Source organism: Rhipicephalus microplus, unplaced genomic scaffold, assembly GCF_043290135.1.
Source record: "Rhipicephalus microplus isolate Deutch F79 unplaced genomic scaffold, USDA_Rmic scaffold_211, whole genome shotgun sequence".
Classification (NCBI taxonomy): Eukaryota; Metazoa; Arthropoda; class Arachnida; order Ixodida; family Ixodidae; genus Rhipicephalus; species Rhipicephalus microplus.
The window spans coordinates 1-7,500 of record NW_027464782.1 but is presented as its reverse complement, the minus strand read 5'-3'; the positions used below and the strand labels follow the sequence as shown (position 1 = coordinate 7,500).

The following is a 7,500-nucleotide window of genomic DNA, read 5'->3' as shown; positions in this document are numbered from 1 at the left end:
ACGTTCCCTGTTCGCGCGGCAAAGCCTGGAGGAGGCACGGCCCCGCAGCGTGTTCGAGCGCCCGGTCTACGGGACACCCTGCTTACTTCGAGGGCAACAAGCGCAACGCAAGGCTGCGATCTCGCGCACTTTGCGCACGGCTGGAGAAGCTTTGCTGGCCGGCTTTCGCTCCTCGTGTTTACCGTGCGTTAAAGTTGCGCGTCCGTGGCTCTCGCAGCTCTTGCGCGCCCGGTCGCAGAGAGGAGTACGCAACCTCGACCGCACTTTCCCTGCAGGCTTCCTTCCGACTCGAAGTCCTGCGGCGGTCTCACCGAGGTGCCACATCCTCAATGCAGTCGGTCGCCCCCGTTTCGGTTGGGCTCTGGCACGACGGTCGCCACCGTCTCGCCCTTGAGTGGCCGCTGTTGGCGCTCGCTGTGAGGTGTTCAGCGTGCTGTCCGTGTTGCCGACGCGGTCAAAACGAGTCGACGGCTCACGTTCCCTTGTGCGCCGAAGGCTCTCTTGATATGTGATCCGACCCTCAGACAGACGAAGCCAAGGGAAGACCCAAGGCCGCAATGTGCGTTCAAAGAATCAGTGCTCAGTGTGTCCTGCAATTCACACCAAGTCTCGCAGCTGGCTGCGTTCTTCATCAACCCGAGAACCGAGTGATCCACCGCTTAGAGTCGTGAAAAAGTGTTTGTTCAATTCCGTACAGTCAAAACCAAACGTTTCTGGCACTCGGCCAAACAGTGGCCAAGAAGGGCGCTTTTCAGCGCACGCTTGGACTCCAAAACTCTGCCGCGCCTTTTTCGGCTGCCGCAAATCGAGCAAACGGTGTGTTTCGGACGGCGTTTCGCTTCCGCTACTTGCGAGTGCTTTCGTGGTCCACCCCTCTATAAATACTCGGGAGGCGTCGAAGCCGGTTCTCCAAGCCGGACCCGTAGGTATCGTTGTGTGCTCGCTCTCATTGGCCCGCCTAACCAGAAAATGCCTGCGGTACACCCATTTGGATAAGAGTGCACGCAGATGCGGGCCTCGACGGCTACACATTTCCTCGGGCGGCCGCCTCCCGGCCTCCGTGGAGCGCGGGATGCACGGTCCCATCGACAAGCCTCTCCCGTTTTTACCGTGGCGTCGCGGTTCACCACGGCGGGCGGGTCGGTCTCCTCCGCATAAAAAGGGGGACCCCCGCTTTTTGTTCCACGAAATCGCACAAGCTTTTTTCGCATCCACGGTTTGCCACCGCACACCAAAATGCCGATCCGGCTGCCTACTTTAGCCAACAGGTGGAGCCAGGCGCGCCGTACTTGCGCGGCACTTCCCACGTCCACCGAAGTCGGTGCCAAGGACCACTTCCGGCGCCGGAGCCGCGTACGAGCCTACTCGAGGCGGAAGAACGAAGCCAGCAAGGGCCTGGCCGCAAGTGCGTTCAATTGTCGGGACGTCCAAGTCCCTCGTTCTTCCGTGCTTCCTCTTTCGGCAAGTCGTTGCGGCACCTTCCCAAAGCGCGCAGACCCGCTAATCGCGACGAGCGCGACGTGGCCGTGCCGCCTTTCCCTCGGCAGCAAGCAAAACGCCTGGCAACGTCGACGCTCCCCTAACCGCGATCTCGCACCGTGTTTCGTGTGGCGAATTCAAAAGCCGGCCGGCGCTGCTGCAACCATTACGGTCGGTACGCATACGCCGCGGAGGGCGGGACGGTCATCGGAGCGTGCGGTTCCTCCATCGAGTACTGCGCACCTCGGCCGTCGCATCGCCGTGCCATGACCGGCCGCGCGTCAACGCGAACCGGTGCCAGCGAGATCTCTCGCCTGCAAGAACCGACCGGCAGCCTCCGTCACCCGAGGACGCGGAGGCGCTTGCCGCGGACGGCGGGACGGTATGCACTGGTGCACAGCGGACCCGTCACATCGCCAGTTCCTTGACCGACCGCCGACGCTTGTGCCGTTCCTCTCGTACTTGGCAGTCGCCGCGCGATTGTCGGGTCTCGTTCTTGCACGCTCGAACGGTCGGGAGGGCACTCGGCTGGCGTTTCGGAAACGCGCAGCCTCGCCTTCTACCGACGTAACCACGACTCGCCGTTCGCGCTCCGCCGCTCCTGTTTACAGTACTAGGCGGTCCCGCAGTGGTCGGGTCGCGCATTTCGAGCGCTTCGAGCCACGGTGCAGTGGCGGGTCGAAAGCCGACCTATGAGTGCGTTGCGCCGTTTGTACCCGCGTCCGCCACCTGGCCGACCGTCCAAGGTCGCGGTGTTGGCGTCCGCTGGGCGCAACAATTTGTCACGGGGTGCCGCTCCACATTCAGGCAGCCCCGTGGGGAAAAGCCGACCCCGCGTCCAAACGGGGTCAGCGGCAGAAAGTGTCGGGCGCAGACGCAGCTGAGGCGCTCACCCTTCACAATCCGTTAATGATCCTTCCGCAGGTTCACCTACGGAAACCTTGTTACGACTTTTACTTCCTCTAAATGATCAAGTTTGGTCATCTTTCCAACAGACCGGCGCAACCGAAAGGCCGCGCCGGACATCGGTCCGAAGACTTCACTAAATCATTCAATCGGTAGTAGCGACGGGCGGTGTGTACAAAGGGCAGGGACGTAATCAACGCGAGCTTATGACTCGCGCTTACTGGGAATTCCTCGTTCAAGGGGAACAATTGCAAGCCCCTATCCCAATCACGAAAGAAGTTCCACGGGTTACCCAGTCTTTTCAGACAGGGATAAAGACACGCTGCTTCCTTCAGTGTAGCGCGCGTGCGGCCCCGGACATCTAAGGGCATCACAGACCTGTTATTGCTCTGTTTCGTGCGGCTAGGAGCCGCTTGTCCCTCTAAGAAGGTTGTAAGGTGCTGGGAACCCCGCACCTATTTAATAGGCTAGAGTCTCGTTCGTTATCGGAATTAACCAGACAAATCGCTCCACCAACTAAGAACGGCCATGCACCACCATCCACCGAATCAAGAAAGAGCTCTCAATCTGTCAATCCTCCCAGTGTCCGGGCCGGGTAAGTTTTCCCGTGTTGAGTCAAATTAAGCCGCAGGCTCCACTCCTGGTGGTGCCCTTCCGTCAATTCCTTTAAGTTTCAGCTTTGCAACCATACTTCCCCCGGAACCCAAATACTTTGGTTTCCCGGAAGCTGCCCGCCGAGTCATTTGAGTAACTCATGCGGATCGCTGGTTGGCATCGTTTATGGTCAGAACTAGGGCGGTATCTGATCGCCTTCGAACCTCTGACTTTCGTTCTTGATCAATGAAAACATTCTTGGCAAATGCTTTCGCAGTAGTTCGTCTTGCGACGGTCCAAGAATTTCACCTCTAGCGCCGCAATACGAATGCCCCCGTCCGTCCCTCTTAATCATTACCTCGTATTCCAAAAACCAACAGAACAGAAACGAGGTCTTGTTCTATTATTCCATGCAAGTTTATTCAGGCGACTCGCCTGCGTTGAGCACTCTAATTTTTTCAAAGTAAAAGCACCGGCCATCTCGAGGCACACAATGAAGTGCACCAAGAAAGAACCGGCATGATGTTCAGTCCGAGCCGTCGCATCGGGTAGATGCACTACTCGTCTGGAACTGAGATCCAACTACGAGCTTTTTAACCGCAGCAGCTTTAGTATACGCTATTGGAGCTGGAATTACCGCGGCTGCTGGCACCAGACTTGCCCTCCAACTGATCCTCGTTAAAGGATTTAGAGTGTACTCATTTCAATTACGGGGCCTCAAAAGAGTCCCGTATTGTTATTTTTCGTCACTACCTCCCCGTGCCGGGAGTGGGTAATTTGCGCGCCTGCTGCCTTCCTTGGATGTGGTAGCCGTTTCTCAGGCTCCCTCTCCGGAATCGAACCCTGATTCTCCGTTACCCGTAACAACCATGGTAAGCAAGTAACCTACCATCGAAAGTTGATAAGGCAGACACTTGAAAGAAACGTCGCCGGCTCGTGGCCATGCGATCAGCACAAAGTTATCCAGAGTCACCACACAATACGGGCCGAAACCCGATCGATCTTGGTCTAATAAAAGCACCCGTTACCCAAAGGGCTCCAGGCTCACTGCATGTATTAGCTCTAGAATTGCCACAGTTATCCAAGTAGGAAGAAACGATCTAAGGAACCATAACTGATTTAATGAGCCATTCGCGGTTTCGCCTTATTTCGGCATGTACTTAGACATGCATGGCTTAATCTTTGAGACAAGCATATGATTACTGGCAGGATCAACCAGGTAATCGTTCGACTGCGCGTCCGTCCTCGCCTTCGGCGGGCCGGACGCAGTCTGTGTGCGGCGGAGGCCACCTTCAGGCGCCCCAACACGCTTATTTTGCACTCCGAGATGACGGCGTTCGAGCTCGCTACGGCACAACCTTCCCGAAAGACGAGTGGGAGCCGTGCGGCAAGAAGCACGTTCATGCTCGCTCTTTTTCGTTGCATCGACTCGGTCGCGCCGTGCGGGTTGCCCAAGCCCGCTGCACTGTCGGTGGACCGGCCGGAACTAGCAACGGAGCCGAGACTGCAAAGCCGCCAGACGACGGGTCACGCCCGCGTCTTCGGCGCTTTCGCATCTGAATCGCCCGAGGACGACACGGAACACACCTCGATATCGTGGTAAAACGGCACCGTCCGACAACCAGCCCCTAACGCATCAAGCGGATGAGGCTGCAGACGACTGCCGTGGATTCCCCTGGAGCAGACCCGAGGACACGCTTGACGAGGCCGAAGCCCGCCGCATATCAGACACCCGGTCGCTTTCGCGTACGCCGCTCACGAGAACCCCCACATAATAGCAGCGATAAGTACCCAGACCTCCTTGGGCACTAATACGAGCGTACTCGAGAAAATTTCACCGCGGGTGTGCCCCGAAACGTGTGGCACGTTGAGCGTGCCACAAGTCTACGTCGCTCTCAAACCCGCCGAGGTCGTAGAATTTGCGACCCTACTCACGAAATTCCCACCGAGGATACGGCCGCAAACGTACCGCACCTTGGGTAGGCCACGAGTTTGTGCAACACTACGCTGACGGCACAGCACCGAGGTCGTACGCGCAGGCACGGGAAAATTCCGCCGCGGTTTCTGCCGAAAACGTGAGGCACCACGACTCTCCGCAAGTTCGCGTCGACTGCGAAAGACCGAAGTCGTGAACGACGTGTCCGCTACTCGCTGCCGACACGCTGGACACCAAACGTACAACGACTCGACGGCGTCGTAGAGGCCCACGACGCGGTTTTCCTTAACGACGTCTCGGCGTGGCACCGACAGGTTAGAACGGCCGACCAACGTTCCCTGTCCGCCGTTCGGCTCAGTCGAAGGGCTCGGCGACTTCGGCAACGCTGCGAAGCCGCACGGTGACGCACGCCATGTCCCCATTTTTTTTTGTCTTTCTGCGTCTGCCGGGGTGCCCCTATAATAGCAGCGATATGCACCCAGACCGCCGTGGGTCGCTCGCCCCGGCTGACGTGGTTTTTCGTACTCCTGCGGCGGTCGCCGTCAAGCACGTCCAAATACGCTACTTTCGTGGGCGCATTCACGCTCTTTCGCTTCGCCGGAGTGCCAGCACTCACTCTGCCAAAAACGGCGAACATCCGAGCGGCGGTTCCCACTTTTGCGTCGGCGTCGCAAACCCCGCCCCGGCAGACGAGGTTTGCCGTACTCGTGCGACGGTGGCCGGCGGGCACGTCGAAAGACGCCGATATCGTGCGCGAATTGGCGCACCTTGGCTTCACCGGAGTGCCGCCACTGACTCCTCCAAAAACGGCGAAGATCCGAGCGGCGCTTCCCACTTTCGCATCGGCGTCCCGAACTCCGCCCCGGCTGACGCGGTTTACCGTACTCGTGCGACGGTCGCCGGCGGGCACGTCGAAAGACGCCGATATCGTGCCGTAATCGGCCCCGTTTGGCTTCGCCCGAGTGCCAGCACTCACTCGGCCAAAAACGGCGAACATCCGAGCAGCGTTTCCCACTTTCGCATCGGCGTCCCGAAGCCCGCCCCGGCAGACGCGGTTTGCCCTACTCGAGCGACGGTCGCCGGCGATCACGTCGAAAGGCGCCGAATTCGTGCACGAATCGATGCTTCTTGGTCTCGCAGGAGGGCCGCCACTCACTCCTGCAAAAACGGCGAAGATCCGAGTTGCGCTTCCCACTTTTTCGTCGGCGTCCCGAACTACGCCCCGGCTGACGCGGTTTACCGTACTCGTGCGACGGTCGCCGGCGGGCACTTCAAAATACGCCGATTTCGTGGGCGCATTCACGCTGTTTCGCTTCCCCGGAGTGCCAACACTCACTCTGCCGAAAGCGGCGATCATCCGAGCGGCGGTTCCCACTTTTGCGTCGGCTTCGCAAACGGCGCCCCGGCAGACGCGCTCGTGCGACGTACTCGTGCGACGGTCGCCGGCGAGCACGTCGAAAGACGCCGATATCGTGCTCGAATCGACCCCGTTTCGCTTCGCCGGAGTGCTGCCAGTCACGGCGCAGAAAACGGCGAACAAGTGTTTTTTTTTTCCTAGAATTTGTGTTATAGAAGGCACATTTGATATCGGACGATAATTTTCAACTTTATCACGCGCACCGATTTTCGTGTAGAGGTTTGCAAGTTTATGGGAATTTCTCCACTTGGAATAATGCGATTTAGTAGTACTACGAGAACTTCATGGATGTACTCAAGGGTACGGGGCAAGTCAGTTACGTCAACACCTGCAGATTTTTTACACTTCAAACTGAAAATTGTTGGTTGTGAGTCCTCGTGTGATATTAAAGGCCGATTCGCTAACACATAGAACAAAGAAAGAAAGGAAGAAAAAACGCCCGCGCTCGCTCAAGAAACCTGGGTTCGCAACAAGTGGCAACAACAAGCAACCGAGCGAGTGCGCCAAAACCCGTGGCGGCCGAACAAACGCGAAGTCCCAACCGCGTCAGCCGGGGCGGCACGGGACAGGAAAAATCACTTCAGCCGGGGCGGCGGGGCACCGAATAAACCTCGTCACCTCGTCGCAGGATAAAAGAGGAAACAAAAAGTCTAAACAGCGTCTGCTGGAGCGAATGCGTAATAAAACAACAACAACAACAAAAAAAAAACACCCGCGCTCAAGAAGTCTGCAATCACCACAAAAGGCGACTGTGACCGAGCAGCGTCAGCCGGGGCCGTGCGGAAACGGAAAAACCGCGACTACCGGGGCGTCGAGGCACCGAAAAATCCACTTCAGCCGCGGCGAAAAAAAAAACAAAAAGAAAGACGGAGGGGGGGGGGGGACCACGTCTGCCGGGGCGAAGGAAAAAAAAAACGCGTCTGCCGGGGCGAGCCCGGGTGCGGCACCACCGGGAAAACTGTGGCAAACAGACATGGCGATCGAGTGAGTGGGCCGCCAGCCAGGCTCAGCCAAAAAGTGCAAAGTCCGAACTGCGTCAGCCGGGGCGGCAAAAACCGCGTCAGCCGGGGCGGCGCAAAAAACCGCGTCTGCCGGGGCGGCACGAAACCGCGTCAGCCGGGGCGGCGCGAAAACTGCGTCAGCCGGGGCGAAAGAAAAAAAAAACGCG

At 58.2% G+C, this 7,500-nt stretch overlaps 2 non-coding genes across 2 annotated transcripts; both read right to left on the bottom strand.

Moving 5' to 3' along the window:
* Positions 1-514: 514 nt before the first annotated feature.
* On the bottom strand, positions 515-667 carry LOC142792300 (5.8S ribosomal RNA). The gene has a single exon (XR_012890820.1). It is a non-coding gene; the product is annotated as a 5.8S ribosomal RNA (ribosomal RNA).
* A 1,719-nt stretch (positions 668-2,386) lies between these two features.
* LOC142792309 (small subunit ribosomal RNA) lies at positions 2,387-4,201 on the bottom strand. Its single transcript, XR_012890829.1, has one exon. It is a non-coding gene; the product is annotated as a small subunit ribosomal RNA (ribosomal RNA).
* Positions 4,202-7,500: the final 3,299 nt, after the last annotated feature.